Source organism: Apis laboriosa, unplaced genomic scaffold (assembly GCF_014066325.1).
Source record: "Apis laboriosa isolate Shangri-la unplaced genomic scaffold, ASM1406632v1 scaffold34_cov151, whole genome shotgun sequence".
In the NCBI taxonomy this organism is placed as follows: Eukaryota; Metazoa; Arthropoda; class Insecta; order Hymenoptera; family Apidae; genus Apis; species Apis laboriosa.
Genome location: NW_025222928.1, coordinates 4,697,970 through 4,718,687, shown reverse-complemented (window position 1 = coordinate 4,718,687; position 20,718 = coordinate 4,697,970). Strand labels below are relative to the sequence as shown.

Below are 20,718 nucleotides of genomic sequence, written 5' to 3'. Positions count from 1 at the left end.
GAACGATGATTCACACGCACGCGGTTCCATCTTTTCTACCCTGTTAGTTGCGTGTCTTTGACGCTTGTCACGGGTTTTGCCGCGAAATCGCATTATTTCTGGCCCTACCTTCCCCTTCTCCCCGTATTAACGTCAAATTGCATTCATCATTAAGCCTGCTCCTCCTCATCCTACGACACCCTTTGATCCTTTGATCCTCCTCGTAATTGGCATTGAAAGAGTATAGAAAAGAATATACGATTCGAATAATTCTTATCAGTTGGCAAAATTATCATATATCTAGAAAGTATATATCCAACTTGAAAAAAACAAATTCAGCGTACAAATATTTCTCTCAGAGGTTCTCACACCTCTCACACAGGCTTGTCGTAATATACTGAACGTTATCTGCCCGTGAACTTCGGAAACCGCTCCCGTTTCCTCGAATGTGCAAAACGGTTTCCTTTTATTTCGCGCAGTATCCACGTGCACGCGTGTACACTTCCCTGTGCGGAAAGGAAGGAGCCAGCTTGACCGTGGTGTGGAGCGTGGTGGGAAATAAAAGCGGTCGGTGACGGAGAAAGGCGGTTTCGGGCGCGCGCGTGCGAAAGAGGAAGAGACAATGGTATATTGTGCGGCCTGGAACACGGTGCCGGCGGCCTGGTGCACGCATCGCATCCGTTTCTGATCTGACGCACACGCGAAACCGGGCCTCTACGTCTGCACACTCACAGTTTAAACATAGGCCGTGACGTCAGTGTACCGGCTGCCATCCCGTCACATTTCGTTTCGTAACATTTCGCCTGTCTGTCCGCTTTGGTCCACGCGACCAACCATCCGCGAGCTCTCAAAACTCATTCATTGGGGTATATTGGGTAGATCGATCGATAGATCATATTTTTTTCAGAAGATTTAAATTTCTAAAAGAGATAGACGGAGATAACAGTATGGTAAAAAATTATCGTTTCGATAAATAAATGTGTATTCGTTGGACGAGTATAGTATATATTTCACGCAAATTAGGTAACTTTTAATTTAATGTTACATTTTAAATGTGCAGTAGAATTAATTAATTGTATGACTATGATACGTACTTACGTAAGTCGGTTGTTGAACGAATTGAGTTGAACTATTCGGATTAAGCTTTGTTGCGAAAGAAAGTCAAGTTGTGGATGTCGAATTGATTAAGTCTATCGTTATGATTAATATTTGTTAAAGGAATGTAAAATAAAATGAGTAATATAAATTTAAAAATTATGTTAAATTTAGCGTTCACAGAATTCTCTGGAACCGAACCAACCTTCTCGATTTTTTTCGAGAAAGAGACACGAAAGGGTTGATTTCACCTAGGATTTCGTCATGACACGTTCTCTTTTTTCGGCATGTGACTCACTGTGTTTGTCGCGCATCGATCACAGTCGTGGTCGCTCCAATCTCAATTTCTTTCCCCTTTGATCGTGCCTCGAAAATAGTTTATCAATCCAACGACGATCTGTACGTGAGGAAAAGCAGTAATTGACCTCCCGCATGAATCGTTGAACTTTCTTCCGTAAGAAGATCTAGGAAGTTACGCAACGGATGTCCACTTACTTTTTCACTTTTGCCGCGATGCATACAATGTCTCTGCCTCGTGAAAATGTCCGATGGGCCCAACGAATAACGCAGGCTCGCGACACGGACTAATCTCTCGTCTCGTAGAGAGCGGCTCTCGTCTCTCAGTGGCTCTCAAACGAGCGTCGTTCAAATATTAAAGATCAAAGTGCAATGTCCACGTTTTCAGTGGACATCAAACGCCGCTTAAAGCTTACGCGACACGGATACAGATACAACCACGGCGTGGTGTAATTAAGAAATTGCAGAGAGCAATTGCACTCTCACCCCGATTCGATGTTCCTCAATTCAGAATGCCAGCCTGTGTTCTTCTGTGTTCTCCACGAGAGGAGAGGAGATCTATGAAGGGTCGTAACTTTGCTCGCCGGTAATATCCCAACGTGGACAACCGCGATAAAAGGCGTAATGAAATTCCAATTGCAGTGCTGGAGAATCGGTAGCCAAGAAGGCTACTTCGTACTGTGCGAGGCATAAAGCGATCTCGATTTGAATACGACAGCCGGTCGCGAGATTCCTCCGCGAGAGAGGTACCTTACACGGGCGGAGAAGATACGTTCGCGCAGATGTTCAACCCGTTACGCGTGTTCAAAATCCACGAGACAAAGAGAGAAAGAGAGAGAGAGAAAGAGAGAGCGAATGCCACGCGAATATTTATTTTCCTCGAAAATATACAGCCGAGCCTTGAAACACGTGGCAACTGGATCGTCGAGGTCTCGGCCGTGGCACAATTATCGTTGGAAAAAGTAAGCGCGTTCCATTTTAATCGAGATAAAACTGATGATAGAGCGTTGTCACGCGAAAAATTTTTATACCACTCGTATAAAAGATCCGTACCGTGGTTTTAAAAGCCGTAGTAATTTTCACATTTAAAGAGGCACTTTTGTGCATTCCGCCTTTCTTTTATTCGCTCCGCTCACTTTGAAAGCATCAACGCTTGAAACGAAATTTTCTCTCTCTCTCTCTCTCTCTCTCTCTCTCTCTCTCTCTCTCTCTCTCTGGTGGTGGGCTCTCTCGCAATTTCGTTGAGTGCATACTCGTGTACTCATATGCACCGATCGAGCCCACCGGTCGTGGATGCGCACCGCATTCCTAGCGTCTTGGCAATGCGCCCGAGTGCATACCTGGATCACAAGCCGTTGATTTTACCTTTTCTGTTTCTTCCACCTTTTCCCTCGCAATCTCGCCGGTTTATCTCGACGTTGATACGATGCGCGCCAAGTCGTTGCACCCTCGAATCGGTTCGCTTCTCTCTTCCTCCGAGTCGAACTGTCACTCTCTCGACTCTCTCGAAATTATTTTCGATTGTCCGATATTACCTTTCGTATTCCATGATTATAGATTGGTATTTCCGCTGTTGATTATAGTTTCGAAACCGTGAACGAATTATAACGCTTTGCAATTAAACGCTCTAGCTCGTTTATTCATCTCACGGATTATCTAAATACGCCCCCTTTCATAGCCTCGCGAATCGAAGGGTACGTTACATAATTATATTTTTCGCAATTTTCGCGTATCGATAAATCGATTCGATCTTAAGCGAGTGAGAAGATAACGGGCCCGGCTTTTTAACGTCTTCGAACGATCTCTGCAAGCGTTATCACCTTGTGTCAATATTATGCTTTGTGTATATCGCGGACAATTTGCTCTTATCTCCCTGAATTCTTCCTAGCCTGACTTGTTGTTCACGGAATATTAATGAGAAATATTGTAGAAAATCTTCACCGTCGATCGCGGCTCGAGACTCGATCCACAAATTTTAGATCGCTTGATTGGAAGAAGAGACGATCTCATAAAAAATGCACGCTTGATCAGCTTCTATATTCGTCCGTAAAGTTCATGCGTCTGCGTACATGCAGATATACGCAAGACCTGTCCGTCTGTAAGAACGCGTAGGCGAAACTTGCCTCTCGGTTCCCATTCACTCGAACGCCTTCGTGTCCATTCATGGTGTTTAGCATGTAGTATGTCGACTCTTGTCACGCATACCGCTTCATATCTCGTGATAGATTAGAGGCCAAATTGGCTTCCAGTGTCTCTATCTCGCCCCTGGAAGGCCGACTAAGAATCGATAATGGATAGAGATACGACGTACTTCGATCGATACCTTTAATCGCGCGTGCACGATTAAAAGAAGAAAATTTGAAAATTTGAACCGGATCGTCTAGGATCGCCTATTATTAATTTATTTATAGCGTGCCCCGGGATATTCGCGTATATCGTTCCAGCATGCCGTAGCTCACGTACACAAAGCCCATTATATGAAATTATCGAAAGAGAGTTACGCGGTTGGTGTATTTATAGTGGACGATAATTAAGCGTTCTTTTATGGAAAAGGAAAAAAAAAAAAAGAAAAAAAGAAAAGGCTGAATGGCGTATGAAAGGCTAACGGCTGACAATGATACATAGCGAAGACAAGGAGGGTATAATAATAGCCGATAAGTTGACTCGAGTTGCAGTCGATCGGCGGATGCATGTCTACGCGTTGCATCATTGCTGGCTTCCATCACCCATACGTCGACAAATCGAGAATTTTTCAAATCGAGATTCGGCGATCCTGATCCACGTGATCCTCCCCCCTCCCCTCCCCTCCATCGCTATATCGATCGCTCGTTATTTTGTCGTCCTGTCAACGGACGTATCACGCATGACCGCCACCAGTGTGTCGGCGCCTATTTTATGATTTACCGCGATCGATAACATCGATAACGCCTATACCTTATCTACCCACGCACAAGTCGCAAGCGTGGCTCCCCCCGCGCGCGCCCTTCGACCGATGTCTCCATTGAAGCCTCCCTCCCTCCCTCCCTCCCCTTCATTCAATCCATTCAAGTCATCCTCACGAGTTTGCACGCCTTTTTTTTTTTATCCGATCTTATCGACGTTAGCGTCCCAAGGTGAAGCCATCCTCGAGATCACGCTAGATACGCCCTACGAAGAACGGCGTATGGTGGATTGCAAATAAACCAACGTCATTGGAATAACAACTAACCGAGAGATCCGACCTCCCTCTGGCCGTGGATCATTTACAGGGTCCCCGCGTAGGCCGTTCAAACCAGCCTGCACAGGGAAAGATAAACGTCTCGAAAGATTTAAAGGAGTATGGTACGTGTCGTAAGTGCGTATACGTGCGTACGCGTCCAAGTATCGCGATAATCGCTCACCCGATCGATATCGTACACGAAATCGAGCTCATCAGCCTTTCGAACGAGATTCGTTCTATAACTCGATCGAAATTATCCGTAAGCAGCGGCTTACTCGCCAATTATTCATCTCCTATAGGCAACGTGTAAGTGACATGTGCATGCATGATTCGTAAACACGCGATTTCGGTCGACGAGGCGAAGCTGAAAAAAATCGAGCTTTTATTCTTTCATCCGATTTTCTTCTTGCCGCGAAACATTTCGGGAGAAATTAATTAGCGAGGTGCGCAAAGCGCGTCAAACCCTCTGTATCTGAAGGTGACACATTTGCGAGCGTGCAACTCGCTACACGCGTTTGAGCGGAGTAGAGGCCGAGTTCGCAAGAAGCGCGTGGCTCTCGCGATGAATGGATCCCTTTCATTGCGATAGCAGAGCGAAAGAACGCTAACGAGATTGTATAATTGCACGATGTATCGATGCGCCGCTACGCGGCCAAACCCGATGGGGCTGACCCCCGATCGCGAATGCAACGACCGTACGAGGAAAAATACGGAATCGCGAGAATTAACGCGGCTTCCGGAAGGCGGCGAGCAACGACCGCTATCTCCACAGCCTTCTTTCCTTGTTCTTTTTTTGTCTCCCTTCTTTCCTTCTCTCTCGAATGTTACGTTTTGTACCTAAAGGGGAATATATCTCTCTTGAGAGACAAAGAGAGTAACAAGTAGCAGAGTTTAAAACAGGTGTACCATTTAACGCGAAGCCGGGTAGCTCGTTCACGTATACCGAGCGGACCATTTCCATACCAACTGTACAACGAGCGCGTAGAGGCGGATCTTGACCAATAAAATTTCCTCTATCTTCGAGATAGCGAGCCAAGCACGGCTACGGGACGTCGAACCTTTGACCAGACATGTTCTCGCTCGGTCTATATATCTCTTGGATATTAACTTGGGTACATTTCGTATCTTCCTTCCTACATCAATTTAACTTCGTTGGGAAAAGAATCCACGAGAAAATTTTTTCTCCTCGAGAGAACGTCCGCCAGATGGACTCGTACAATCGTGTGATCGTTGATTATTGCAGTGGCACGGTTAGCGGATTCTCATTATACCGGAAACGGTGTTACAGGGAAAGGGGAGAGCTGACGTCAGCGGATGTCGATGATACTCGCGAATGTGCGAGAGAGTTAAGGATGTGCAGCGACGATAAGGCGGCCGGAATCCTTGTACGAAGCAATGTATGTGCAACGGTGATACGACCACGAGCACGAAGCTTGGATGTTCCCTCTTTTATTCGCCGATGCGGGAAATGCTAATACGATTTTCTCTCGTTTAAACGGAAGCGGCAATCTGCGAATGCGTCCGAGAGATTTTTTTTTAACAGGCGCGAGTATGCTGGACTATGCGAGGCACGCGAGGACGTTCTTTTCCTTTTCTCTTTTTTTTTTTCACGCGATGATTATTCGCGGAACGCTTGATACGTATCGCCTATCGTAAAACGTTTGCCATTCTTCGCGACTTTGCGCACGAGCTTATACCACGGCTCGTCGAGACGCTCGTAAAATTTTGCATAAAGTCTACAAGGCGATAACTCGAGAGTGCTCGAGGGAGAAGTTGTTACAGCGATAGCCGAGCTTTCATAAAATTTTATTCCTCCAAGGTCATTCCGTGCGAAAGTAAAGCGCTCGCTCCGCCCCAGCCGAGGCTTTTCCTGCCGATCGATCCACCCGTCTCCTCCTCCCACCCACGGCTGTTCCGATATTCGCGTGGTGCCTCGCGTACACAGAGCCACCCCCTTCGAGGGACACAACGCGGTGGAAAAAAAAAAAAAGAAATTGTAGACGTCTGTTATTATAGGTTGACAAGGTCGAGGAGAAAAGCGGCCGCGTTTCGCGATCGAGCGTGCTCTTTTGTCGGCCGACGATCGAGCCGACGGTGTAGCGACGGTGGCTTAAGATAAATTGCTCCGAGGGAGTTCAATCACGGGGAACGCGGCAAGAACCGACTTCTCTCCTCTCTTCCCTTCCCTCCTCCAGAAGTACCACCAGAAATAGTTAATGTGTCGAGGAAATTATATATATATATATATATTTCTTCGCGCGTTTTCTTTCGATGCTTCCCGAGAAACTGGGCCTCCTCTGCTGGTCTGGAAATTAACCATCGAGAGTATGATTTATGACGAGTATCACGATGTGCTGAATTTACATTAATAAGTAGGAGAACGCCTTTGGCAAGCCTTCTCGCGAGCACTTCGACGCGAGCACATGAATCAAAAGGGATTAAAGCGGATTTTTGACTATTTCAAACTTGTTAACCATCAGGACGAGCGTTGCGATAAATAATATAAGAGAGAAATATTTTCTCGAAATTATTATATCGCGCTTGATAAATGTCGTTCAATGATATTCAAAATGGTAATGGCTCATCCGGAATTCTTTTACACGTAGCCACGGAATAATAAGCTGTTACGCGAGTCAGCACAGTATTTTCGTCGCGTTTACGTTTCACCAACTCGATTCGACGAAACGATATATATATGCCCTCGTGTATGTATGCCTCCTAAAGATACGAGGACGCATTTTACTGGCCATTGCGAAATGCAAATCCGTGGCGCCAGTTTGCATGGCCGCTCGGCCGCATTACGTCATCCAACAATTTTTTCTTCTTCCCTCGATCGTCACACGTCTCGATAATCCTTTTAATTATCGATCAAATTTTCTCCGACTGGATATATATAAAATCGCGAAAAACTTTTCACTTCGAATGTCAAAAGATCCTCGCCGAAGATCCTCGATTCAAAATCGAGCGACTCGATTCGATCGGAACGAGGATTCTTCTTTTCTTCGCGGACAAGAAATGTTATTCGCAGTCGTGCGCGATTATAACGATATATCTTGAAACCGGAAACGTCGGCAGGCATATCAATCCGAGAATCGTTGACGCATCCATTCATGAACGTGGAAGCGCCACTCTATCGTCCAGACGATACCGTCCCGTTTCCAAGACCGAGGAGGATATTGCGAACGTCTTAATTAACTATCTCAGCTCCCTTGATTTACAAGAAATCGTTCGTTAACTTACTCGTTCGTTGAAATTGCTCGAGTCCAGGCGAGCTTATATTATAAAATTTACAATTCGTGTGGCGGATGATTAATAACGCCTGTGCAATATCGTGTAAAACCGCGTCTATCGAGACGGGCACCGCCATATTTTAAGATATAAAACAGATGAAAGGAAAGGTCGAGATCGTAGGAAAAGAAATTTCCTTTGCACGATTATTCAGGGTAAAATTGAGGTAAAATAAAAGTCGTTACCACGTTAAAGCAGCATCCTTTCACGCAACGACGATTTCAAGAGGTATTATCGTCGAATAATCAGAGCGAGTCGTCGCTTTCCGATGCGACGGAGTGCAACGACAAAAAGCAGATTCGTCCACAATGGCCCGGGGCGACGAAACAATCGTGCCACCGTTCCGTCCCCCCTTTCGCCTCGAGAAAGCGAGGAAGTTGCGCACAATGAAACGAAAAAAAGAGGAATAACCTCTCTCGCGGTCGTAGAAACGTCCACGTCCCGGAAGTGCGAGCCGGTCGTGCCTCATTACCGCGTGCGTTTCCCGTGGAACGACTAATTGCGGCTCTCCTCCCTCTTTCTCTCACGCGCCACCTTCTTCCCGACCGTCGCAGAATCTCTCTTCCCTTCCCTCTTCCTATTCTTTCCCCCTCCCTCCTTCTATCCGCCTTCCGCCGTCGCCGTTTTCCGCTCGTTTTCCCTTTCACGGAGCGGGAGGACAGCAAGCAAATCGTGCATTCGCTGCGGGGACCTCACCAGTTGTATTCGGCCATGGATGAAATCGATTTGACTCGCGCGATCCATCCCCTAGGATATCCTCGTCTCCTCCTAGGCCCGATCCTCGATCCATTGGCGAGGGATAGAATAGAAATGGCGCGATAACGAGGGGTTGTTTTAGGTGTGTTCAGGGATCTTAGAAGGATGAAGGAAGGAAGGAAGGAGAGTTCGGCGGATGAGAGAATCCCGATTCCAATAATAGTTTTCTCCAGCCCACCTCCTCCCACTCTTTCGCTGTTTCTGCAACACCCTTTCCAAAGCCTGCTATAAATAGGCTTGGCTCGACCCAGTTTCTTTTCGGGATAAGGAACCGGAGATGTTGCCATAAACCAAAATTATCGTGTGACGCCATGTTCCCGACCGGAGTAGAATAAACGTACAGATTTCGCGAAGGTCGTTCTCTCGTGGAGAGGAGAACTCTTTTTGGGAACTCTCGTTTCAACTCGTCCGGCCGCTTTTATTAAAAGGAACTGACGCGTGGTACTTGGGAATCGAGTTTCTTCCGATCATTCTACTTCGGATGCAAATGAATCTCGGATGACGGCGCAACGTTGTTCACCTCATCGAACATTTCCATAACTCGTCGGGACGAGAACTTATCTTTCATATACTTCAATAAATCGTACATTTCAAAAAATGTATTTCACAGAATGTATTTCAGAAGAAGCTAAGAACGTTTCGTCGGCTAATTTTCTATTCTCGGTTCTCGGAAATACCTCTTCCCCTGAATTAAAAACGAAAAGCACGAAACGAGCCATTCTCACTTAACGATCACAAATATCAAAATTACCATGGAACGCATTCCAATCACTTCGAGGCGCCACACGTAGCGAAGCTTGAGCCCTCGAAGTTATTTCGATCCTGCCGGAAGTTGCACGTCCTCGATCCTTTCTTCGATCGGCCATCGATCGCGACCGACACCTCTGGCATTGCAATTCATTCCCGTGATGGCCCATTGTGCGCTCGAAAACCTGGCCGGCGTTCTTCGAATTCGCTTTCTGTTTCACCCAAACGACGGACCCAAAGCAAGATCGAAGATTCGAGAAAGTGGAAAACTATGATCGAGCCTAGAAGTTTTTGGAAAGCAGGGTGGAAACGATTCGTCCGTGGCTGATATTTCGTTGGCAATAGGCAACGATCCGTCTGGTCGGGGGTAGCCATTGCGGGGTCGTTGTTCCGACATTTATTGCACTCCTTCTCTCTCTTTCTATCTCCTTCCTTCCCTTAGTTCCACCGTGTCTCTTACTCTTTTTTTTTCCTCCCCTTCGTCCTTTTCTCTCTCGCAAACACGCTCAACCGCTCCCTCCTTCTTCGTCTATGTAATTGCGCGTCACTCGCGAGATCGTCGCGACGCTCTCGCTATAACTTTTATTTGTTTTATTTGCGCTCGTAATGGAGCAAGGGAGACCAATTTGACAGAGAGAGAGAGAGAGAGAGAGAGATTATTACTTTGGGATATCAAGTTTGCACTTATGATTCGACGAAAAGGAAAAATTCGAGCGTGTAGTTGGGGCGAAGTAGTTTCTTAATAACGATTGGTTACTTTCATCCGCCTTGACTCCGCTTTGACCTTTCATCTCTCGCGAGATGCTGCGTGGGCAGCCGCGCATCTTTCGATTATGTACACGAGATGTGTTTAGTACGAGGAAGCGTATCTCGAGGAAGCGCACTTTTGTTAGTGGCCACGTTTATGGGAACGTAGGTGGAAAATCGCAGAGCGGATCGTATTGTGGGCAAATAATGTAAATCGGCTTACCGTTACGGGATATAAGAGCCGGAAATGTTGGAAGGAAAATAGAGAGATGGCGATGAATATGAACGTGAAATGAATATAACGAATCGTGAAAAATTTGTCGACGTGTATATCGTGTGATCGAATATAGCATGTTTATTAACGTATCCCCGTTTGAAAACGTAGTTGATTTAAGTAGTAAATCAAAGGATTGATGAAACGAAACGATTGGAAGAGAGCGCGATTTAATTTCGTCGATTGAATTCCAACGGCGTCTAGCCCGTATGGATTCCTCCAGTTAAAAAGTGGTTCAACTCGTTAGGCACGCCCGCATATATATCGCGTAAAAGGTCAACGAAATCGATAAGTCTCGCAACGTTATCTCATGTCGCTCTTTCCTTTACCACTTTTGCACATATATATTTTCGAAGCCTTGTCGTTTTGCGAAATAAAACTTAAAACAAGCCTGGATTTCTTATTTTTCAATCCTCCAATTCTATACACGTGTATCACTCCTCTCCAATAAATGAAAATATTGAACGAAGCGTGTACATCATTGTTAATCTCAAAAGTTGAAACGTATGAAACAGAGATCAGATTCTCTCATCCTAAGGCACATTATTTTGCACATTATCACATCGATCTCCTTACAGATACGAGATATCGAACGAAGGGAGTGCTCTGTCCTGACCCGATTCTATCAGGCGGACAAAGAGCCACCCACACTTATGGAATTCCGCCACAATCTTGCCTACTATCACCGCCTAACAACTAACTAACTGGCTAGCTATGTCAAACAGCTGCTTTCCCGCGATTTCCTTGCTCCCCAAACGACTTCGAAATGATTTATCGCTTCGTGAGAAACATCATTTTTTCGTGAAGTACGCACAATACGCATATTTCTGTGTTTCTTTTAAACTCGAACGTTCGATATTTCACGACGATTTAACAACAGGATGAAACGTTTTAATCAGATGCTACCTGGATTACCCAAAAGAATGATTACGTACGATCAATAGTATCGTTTGTTCTTCCTGTTCTGTTACATCTTACAAAGTTACAAAATTATCCACAAAGAGGAAAGAAGAAAAACGTTAATAAATGGGGAGGAAAAAGTGTGGAACGGAGACGTGCGACACGGAACGAAAGCCCGAAAGCACGGAGCACGGAGTGCGTAACGGAAACAGTTACGGCCTTGACTCGTTAATTAAATTCAGCATACATATTCATTCATTCGCTCGGAGGAAGTCCATACAGGTAGCGTCATCGTTGGTGCTACCACAGTTGCTAGTTTCGACGAGGTGAGAGGCGGAGAAAACGCGTTTTGACGCGTGTACGCGATCGTGCGTCACACATGCGAACAACACGTTTTCGTACGAAACGATTTATCGTTCTCTGGTCATCGAATCGAACGCCCATATAGGACGATTTCGTCGCCGCGTTTCTAAAAACGGATGGACGATCCGATGCCCATAGACGCCCACCCTTTTATGGTCGAGTTCACGCTCGTTTCCCTTCTCCCTCTGCTCAACGCTTTCCGAGAATAAAATATCAAATCGATCGATCACAACGACGGCGCGGCAACGACATTTTTAACCGGGCACCTGTTGCACACGTCGTTGCACGGAATTTTCCTCCGAGGAGAGAGTTTTCTCTGCGCTCCTCAGATCACGAGTTCATCAGTTTCTCGCTTATAGTACTTTATTAGTTAGCGAATTATTGGACAGCGAAAGAGTATATAATACGAATAAAATGAAATTTCTGAAAAAATTTCACAAAGTCACAAATTATTCGGAAGAAATTAAGTTCGGTGATGAAGAACAAATTTACAAAGTTTTATAAAGTTCTGCGAGCAATTTGTTCTTTCAAACAATTAATATTATTATAGTTGATGGATTAATGATGCATATTATCAAACATGTGTTGCGATAGAGACAAAGCAAAACACGTATCTTCGTTTCTTTTTTTTTTAATCTCTAAGAAAATCTAGGCCTTTGTATGACGAATTTTGAAACGCAAAATTGGCTGGACCCGTTCCACGTAGAACGTGATAGATTCAATGATTCTAACGAGGTCACCGATAGTCGGTTGATGGCAAAAGTGGATCGAAAAGGGGGACACTGGCTGCCGCGATAGACGATACGCATCTACGCGCGTGTACGCGCGTTGCGTGCGTAATTACGAGTACACACGCCCCCCAGAACCGTCAGATAAAGCGTAATCGCTTGAGTTATTTAAAGTGTAGCTCGGCCACACGCTTGAATTTCGAGGCCTGAACTCGACGATTCACCGTGGCAAAAGATGACTGGCACGCCTGTGTCAGACGCGACGAAGATTTTACCATCCACCCGGCACGCCATCGCCGATAATTTCATGTTTCACCGGCATGTTTCCCGACGTATAATGATATATAACAGGCTAACCAATTACTCCAAGGCGCAACTGTGATGTTCATCGATCAAATATCGAAGCTAATTAAACTATGCGCCGCGCCACTTTCCTTTTGTCGTCTCGTTCCCTAATTTGTTGCGTAATAATTACGTGAAGAATAATCACGTGGTACAATTTCACCGTTTCGCTCACGATCCTAATAAGAAAGGTCAACCGGAGCATACAAACGAATTAACCTCCATTGTTCCCGCGCAAAATGCACGGCATTATACCGCTTCTGTCTAACCCTGCACTCGAGGAAGAGCCGGCTCGTTACGGTAAGACATAACACCCAGAACGGTCTCTAAGAGCGTTTTAAAACGTTCATTTTATTACACCACCGGTTTTCTTCTCACGGATCATCTAACTGTTCCATTCTCAGCCGCGTGAGACGATCGGCCGATCGTTCGACGACCCCGGATTGTTCATTGAATAACGTAACGGTTAATTATCATCCGGCAATCAGGCGGAGGAAAACGATCGAGTTTCTCTCTTTTAAGGTTAAAAATCGTCGAGAGAGAGAAAGAAAGAAGATCGAACCTGTAGGCTCGATCGATTTCTCGCTCGTATTCCCGAGGGGAATTGGTGTTGCGCTCTGGATCGAACCATCCGTCCACAAACGGATTAAACTCGGTTAAACGCGTCCCGGTCTGAGTCAGTGCTTATTTTAGAACAATTAAGGGCCGGCAAATGGCTCGCGCATCAACCATGACGAAAGATTTCAGCGTGACTTCAACTGCACTTGGCGGCGGCGGCTGCTGCGATCGCCTTGCGTAATTCGCGGGGATAATTATTTCGAAGGGGATCGTTTGGGTACGTGGAGAAGTGGATCGAAGGACACGAGGACGCGAGTCTGGACACAACGAGCGTTTAAATAGAACGCAACAGGTAGAGGCCGGTCGATTTGCATATCTCTTGCACCGTCGCGGTGCCGCATTGCGGGCACCGTGAAAGGAAATAAATTCGTGTCGGGAATTACCTGTATGCAGTCTCTCGCCTCTCAGAGATATGTTCCATTCTACTTTCGAACACATTTCCATTTCGTTTCCTCTTTGTCTTGAGAATAGTCGAGATTAATTTCGGTGTAAAGAACGCGGAGCTTTTTAATTTTAATTATTTCTAATTAATTAATTCTACTTTAAAAGAGATTCTGAATAGATAAATAGATAGATAGAAGGATTTTCGATGTGCAGACGAGGGCAAATCGATACAGAAGGGGTAGCGGAGATTTCTTCCAGAAAAGGAAAAAAGAATTCGCTTCCAGCGGCTTTGATTTTTACGTAACATTCGTCCCGAGAGAAGAAGCGGCGCCACGCTTAATCGACCGAGAAATCAAAGGGGCGTTGGTACCAACAAGCAAGGACTTCCTTCTGATTCCCTGGCTGGTCCCTACGCGAGTTTCCGCGAGTCGTCTTTGTGCCTCGCTTGTCGAGGGTAACTCGACAATGCTCCATCCCTTCAAACAGAGGTAAAGGGGGAAGAGGAGATTGGCGAAAAACCGCGAGGGGTTGCACGATGATTTTATGCAGGCACGGATGCACCAGAAAATTCGTCATTAATTCGAGTCCATTTCGATCGGATCACGGAATAAATATTCGTATATAAATACTCGTAATCGAAATCGTACAAAGCCACGTTATCGATGTCTTGGAGGAATAAAAATTGCCGTATATCTGGATTTTTTTTTTTTTTTCTTTCAAACACCACGCGTTAAATCCACCCCTGAGCATCGTCGCTCGCTAGTCCTTGCTGTTGACAGAGTTGGCGTTCTTCTAAACCCTCTCTTTCTTCCCTCTCAATGGCCCACATTTCTTTGCACAATCGCCCATAGAGGGTTGTTCCCTGGAACCCCTCGGTTTTTCGCGCAGGAACTCGGACGGAGGGGAAGGGGTTGGCGGGGCTCATTGTCACCGCTCGTTCTCGTCCCTCCATTATTATATCATAATATTATATCGCGACTTCCGTCGAGGATCGTTTGTTCCTGCGGAAAGGGGTGTTATGTGTAGCCACGTGCGCCACGGGTTTTGCCCCTTTATTAAGCGTTTACCCCGGTTTAAACTGTGCCCGCACTGCGACTTCGATTCCGTCTCCCTTCTATGCTTGCGTTTACACAGTCGTGGCACGTGGTTCTTTTTAATATTTATATATAGTGTATATATAGTACATATATATATATATATATACTAGAGCGACGAGAGATAATCTCGTCTAGTTCCGTCGAGAAGCTGGAGTATTTTAAAAGAAAACATTTCGTTACGTGACAAAACGACGATGCCACGTGCCGTTGAAAGGATTATGCGTGGAGAGAGAGAAAGAGAGAGAGAGAGAGAATGTCCATCGTCGAGGAATCGTCGAGAACGTTTAACGAGGTTTACGTTACGAGGCTACGTTATACTTGGTCAGCTGTTGACACTGTACCTTGTGCTCGAGGATCGAGGCTTGTGACACGAACAGACACGGTTTGATAACGAATACGATAACGAACCTTGTATATCGTAGCTGTTCAACGCGATTATAACCATAACGCGATGCGTGTTCCTACTTGCGCAATTCAATCGGAAACGATGATCGTTTCGGTGCAGGTATTCGCTGCATCGAGAATGTCGGGAGAATCGCATACTCGACCCAGTTACCTCGTTATACTTTCCCCGATTGTTCCCAAAGAATTAAACTCGCTGCCTTGAAAAGCTAACGAAACAATTTTACTTGCTCTAATTTATAACCAAAGTTGATATTTTTACTCTTTCACACACAAGTTCCAACGCTAAACTTTACAGAGGAGGGGCGTTGTAAATGGCGAATACGGGTTGCGCTCGAGCAGCGGATCAAAGTTCAATCCACGTTGTTGTTTTTTATTTATCAGGCGAGGAGGAGGACACGGTCGCAAATTTTTCAGTCAAAAAAGTTGCCGGAGGGCGGTGCGAGGAGACAGGGTGATAAATTTTCGGCCGAGACAAGCGGCCTCATAATGACGGTGTGGAGCGATTTCGCCATTCTCTCGAAGGGAGGAGTGACGCTTTCGCAATCGATTCGATCGAGGAGACGATTCCACGAAGGGGAGACAGGTGCCGCGTGCAATATCAATGCGATCCGCGCCTAATTATTCAAATTACTTCTCCGTTTTACGGAATTCTTGATCGTTTCGTACTGTGATTAACGCCCTCTTCAGCCTCGCCTCGGCTTCCTTTGCCTTTCAAATTCATCCTCGAACGAATCAGACCAGTTTATTCCGCGTTATTTCCAAATCTTTATTGTATTTTTCACGCTCAAGTTCGCGAAAATGGGCTCCAGATTCCAAGATTCCGCGGCGTGTTCCGTAGATTGTTGCCGAGATACGCGCGTACGCGCGTTTCATTGGAATCATTCCGCTATGTCGGTCTCTCGATTTACGCCCGGCTGTATTTACTCGGCCACTCCAAACGTGGCCCTACCGAAATAGATTCACTCGCGACGAGGGACCACGTAGGAGAATCGAGCCTCGGCTTCTAATTCCATTATCAAAGACTTTCTTCGTTTGGTTAGCATATAGGGAGTGCCGCGAGAAGAAAATATTCCGAAAATAAATCGCAATATCGAATATGACGTATAATCGAATAATCCAGCAGTTCGAAAGCAAAAAGTTTAATTTAATCGGCAATTAATGCAATTCTTAGATCTGAGAGCCAGGATAATTGAATCACTCCGTTGCGAGCGAGTGAACAGAGTGTTCCCGAGGTTGATTTGGCCAGTGACGAGAGGAAGGTAATCATCTGCGCGAAAAGATGTTTTCGCACGGGCACTCGAGCGTTTCCGGTCACTGGCACGAGCAACAAAGCGACCTGGAAGAGACGTCGTTTTTCTCTTTAGAGTGTGTCACGGTGCCACTCCTAGCGGTACACCGCATACACACATCGATCCCTCGTTGTTATGCAAAGAACATTTTCTCGTCGACGAATCACCACGGTTTCCTCTTCGATTCCAGCTTACATTTCCCCTCCCGCCCATTGTCCACTCTTGTCGATCGATCGATCGATCGTCCGATTTTCGAGAAACGCGAACAATATATCCGACCGCTTTTCAAACGACGACAGTTCCACTTAAGTTTGATATTTCGCGTGTGTGCATCGAGCCCGTTCGTTGCACTTTTCACGGTTCAACTTCCTCGAACGTAAGGCGTAACGTCCGTTATTCTAAATGTCGTGCCGCATCCTTGCAAACGCGAGTAACCTACTGCTGCTATCGTTCAAATGGTCGTTGCCGCGCACAATCATCGGCGTCGTAAAATGATAAATGGGAGAAGTATTTCATAAAGTTTACGAGAGACCGGTTCATCGCTTCGTTGTAAAGTAAATAGTACGAGAAATTAGTTCATCTTCTTTTTTCCCCGTCCATTTCCTGCTTCCCGTGCATCACAATGACCCTTGTCCCAACGGGAAAATTTATAAGTCAAACACCTATTTAAATATTGTTTATACTCGCGTGACCAAGCCGTCAATTCGAAACCAAGGTTCAAGAGGCAAACGAACTTAACGTAATATTTCGAAATTTCTTTTTCCCTTGAACCTCGATCCCCTATGAACGGGGAGGTCGATCCAATGCAAATGACCGATTTGCATACGAACTTTCGAATTATTCGCATCGTATGGCGGCGCAACGTCGTCCCGTGTACGAACATCTAATTGAATATTTTATATCAGGACAACGCGTCGGTTAATATCTTGTAAGTGGTCGCGACTCGACCACAATGATTCCACTTCGCGGCAGTCGCGACGAAAGACAATGCATACTAAACGCGTCGTAGGTAGCTGTAACCAGCGTGTTGTAACATGGCTGCTCGAGTCGTCGACGAGCGGAATGCGGCGCGCAGAGACGATTTCAAAGTCATTCTCCCGTTGGCATTGTTCCTGCATTGTTTTTTCCACGCGAGAAACTCGCTCTTTCCTGGAACACGTCCCCCCTCTTTCGATCAAAGATCGCGTGGGCGGTGTCGAGGGATCCCAAAAGAAATGTTCTCTCGAGAGAGAGAGCGGCGCAGGGAGGCTCGCAACGAGTGCTAAAATTCGCGAAATATTTATAGACCGCAGCTGCACACACTTGGCCTCCTCCCCTCGGTCGGGCGCCACCACGTACGCTGCGTCCAGCCATCCTCGTTGCAACGTAACGGTGCGTGAAAACTGCGTCGGGTCAACGCTGGAGATCATCCCATTAACGGTACACCCGCGACGTCCTTTGAATTCGTCGCGCGCCTCGCGATGCCTCTCGCGCATAGAAAAGATTCTCGACTAGGTATCTTGGATGGCCGATGAGAAAGGATAGGGGAGAACTCTGGAACTCACGACGAAATCACCCACCCCCTTGTTTGGAATGATTCCAAACGCAGGTGACTTCGGTCGAATCGAATCTCGAAGGAAGATCGATTTTCTTAAAAATAACCTACGAAATATAATTTTCGGTTGCAGAAATTTTTTCGTAGGGCGCAAGTTTGCGAGAACGGAAAGAAAGGTGGTCGACATCGGTGTATATCGTTCTAGGCCGCAGCTGCGTTCTAGTCGTTTCTTCCCAACGATGGGAAGAAACGACTTTCTTTGGTGTATACACGCACCAAAAATGCTGGTAGACGGCGTAAAAAAAATGGATCGAACAAGGTCCGGCTGTCACCCACTCGAAGAATTTGAGAACGACGCGCGGGAATTCAATTCACACCCTCGCCGAGGAATGACACACGCACCCCGTCCGAGTCGAGATTTCGCCCCGTCCACCATGTGGTCGTCCTAATAGCCGCTTTAAACGATGTTCGGTCGGAGGAGTGGCACGGATTTTCGGGATTTCGAGTCGTTAAATCGAGCGGGACACGGAGCGGAACAGCTGTGAAAATTTGTTTTTCAGCGACACGTGTGTATCTCTACGTCGTGCGTGTTTCCCCGCCAGCAGCACCAGCACCAGCACCAGCAGAAACGGACCGGTTTTCACTGAGTTTCGAGAGGCGGCGAGGGATGAAACCCTTGAGCCAGCCGACAACCCTTGTCGACGTCTTCTTCCCGTGTACGAGGGGTTGTGTCCCTGACTCGCTATTCTCTCTCTCTCTCTCTCCATCTCTTTATCTCGCAGCCTCTTTGTCTCTCTCTTTGTCTTTTTTTCTCTCCTTCCTTCTTTCCGCCTTTCTGCTCGCGCGAAAGAATGGGCGCAAAGGAGGGAGGGAGGGAGGGAGGGATACGGGAGTGCAAAGTCCGGGACAAATATCTTCGACTGCTCGTGCGTTCGCGAGTGTGAGTGGAGACGTGTTTGCGAAAACCTTGTGTTCCCGAAGGTTCGTTGTAACTACTGCTTCTTCTCGGGTGGAGAGACGAATCGAAGGGAAAGAAAAGAAGAGACCCGGCCCACTCGACGACGAGCGAAGAGGAAGAGGGAGGCGTGTGTGTGCTCGAATTGTGTGCCGTGGACTTCCGTAGAAACAAACGTACGAGGAAGTCTTTTGAAGCGTGGCAAGACGCACCAACCACCCCTCCTCCGGGACCCTTTCATGTCGCGCCCCGCCAGATTTTATCTTCGCAACAGTTACCACGGACACTCGAGGGAGCTCGTAATTAGTGGATCGTGACGGCAATACCTTGACTCTCGGCAATTAGAGGGGTCTTCGACATTGCGGGGAATAATAGCATTCCGATTCAGGAGGGAGTGACAGGAGAGTACAGGAGGTGGGAGACGAATCGATCTGTTTCTCGCTGAATCAATCTGTTTCTCACCCATCCGAATTCCAATTTACGGATTGTAACGAATTCCAATTTGCATTGTAACGAAAGATCGCTTCTTATTTTTACCTCTTAACGATCGAGTTACCCGAATTTCGATTCATAGACGAATTTCGTCGTGACGAAAGTTTGAGAATGGAATTGAATCGAGTGACAGGAGATCGAGAGTACAGGGGGACGAATCGATCTATTTCTCTCAAATTTTCAATTCACCCATCCAAATTCCGATATTACGAATGCATTGTAACGAAAGATCGGGTATCGCTTTCTTTTGTCTTTTAACGATCGAGTTATCCGAATTTCGATTCATAGACGAATTACGTCGTGACGAAAGTTTGAGAATGGAATTGAATCGAGTGACAGGAGATCGAGAGTATAGGGGGACGAATCGATCTATTTCTCTCGAATTTTCAATTCACCCATCCAAATTCCGATATTACGAATGCATTGTAACGAAAGATCGGGTATCGCTTTCTTTTGTCTTTTAACGATCGAGTTATCCGAATTTCGATTCATAGACGAATTTCGTCGTGACGAAAGTTTGAGAATGCAATTGAGTCGGTCGAATCGAGTGACGGGTGAATCTCATCCATCCAAATTTCGATTTTACGGATGCATTGTAACGAAAGATCGGGTAAGGATTGGAAGCGAGACGATTAATTTACTTCTAGTCTTCGATTGAATTGTTCGCTTCTTACTTTCGCCTCTTAACGATCCGAATTTCGATTCATAGACGAATTTCGTCGTGACGAAAGTTTGAGAATGGGATTGAGTCGATCGAATTGAGATGTCCAAAATTCGATTCATTTATAATAGGAAAGTAGGAAGCGTTGCAATTCAAGAATCGTAGAATATTCCAAGCGTTGAATCTTAGAAATAAACCGATAACCGGTTTCTACGTTAATTCCATATGGCGATAACAGGACGCACGGTACGACTACGACCACGTGGTTGTAAAGCCCGATAGTATGTATATGTGTGTGTAAATCATCGAACGAGGCCCGGATAGGAAGCGTCGTGAAACTCTGACGCACATGTCCCGGATACGGGGTCCGGGTGGAAAGAAAAACACTGCCCACCGTGCCAAAGTATCGTGACGAGGATGAGGGTTTAAGACTGCGGTCGGAGACTTGGGAAGTCGTACATTTGCAACCGCAAGAGAAATTAAATCTATGGAGTTATTGCGTGGAATGTACAAAGTCGTCCCTGGTAAGGCTAGCCTTACTACTATCTTCGATGAAAAAGTACAGAGA

The 20,718-nt window shown here is 46.1% G+C and overlaps 1 protein-coding gene across 1 annotated transcript in view; it reads left to right on the top strand.

The window, feature by feature from the left end:
• LOC122715254 (unc-112-related protein-like) overlaps nt 1–20,718 on the top strand; it is a 37,322-nt gene that overhangs the window by 11,319 nt on the left and 5,285 nt on the right. The gene's annotated exons all lie outside the window — the stretch shown is intronic.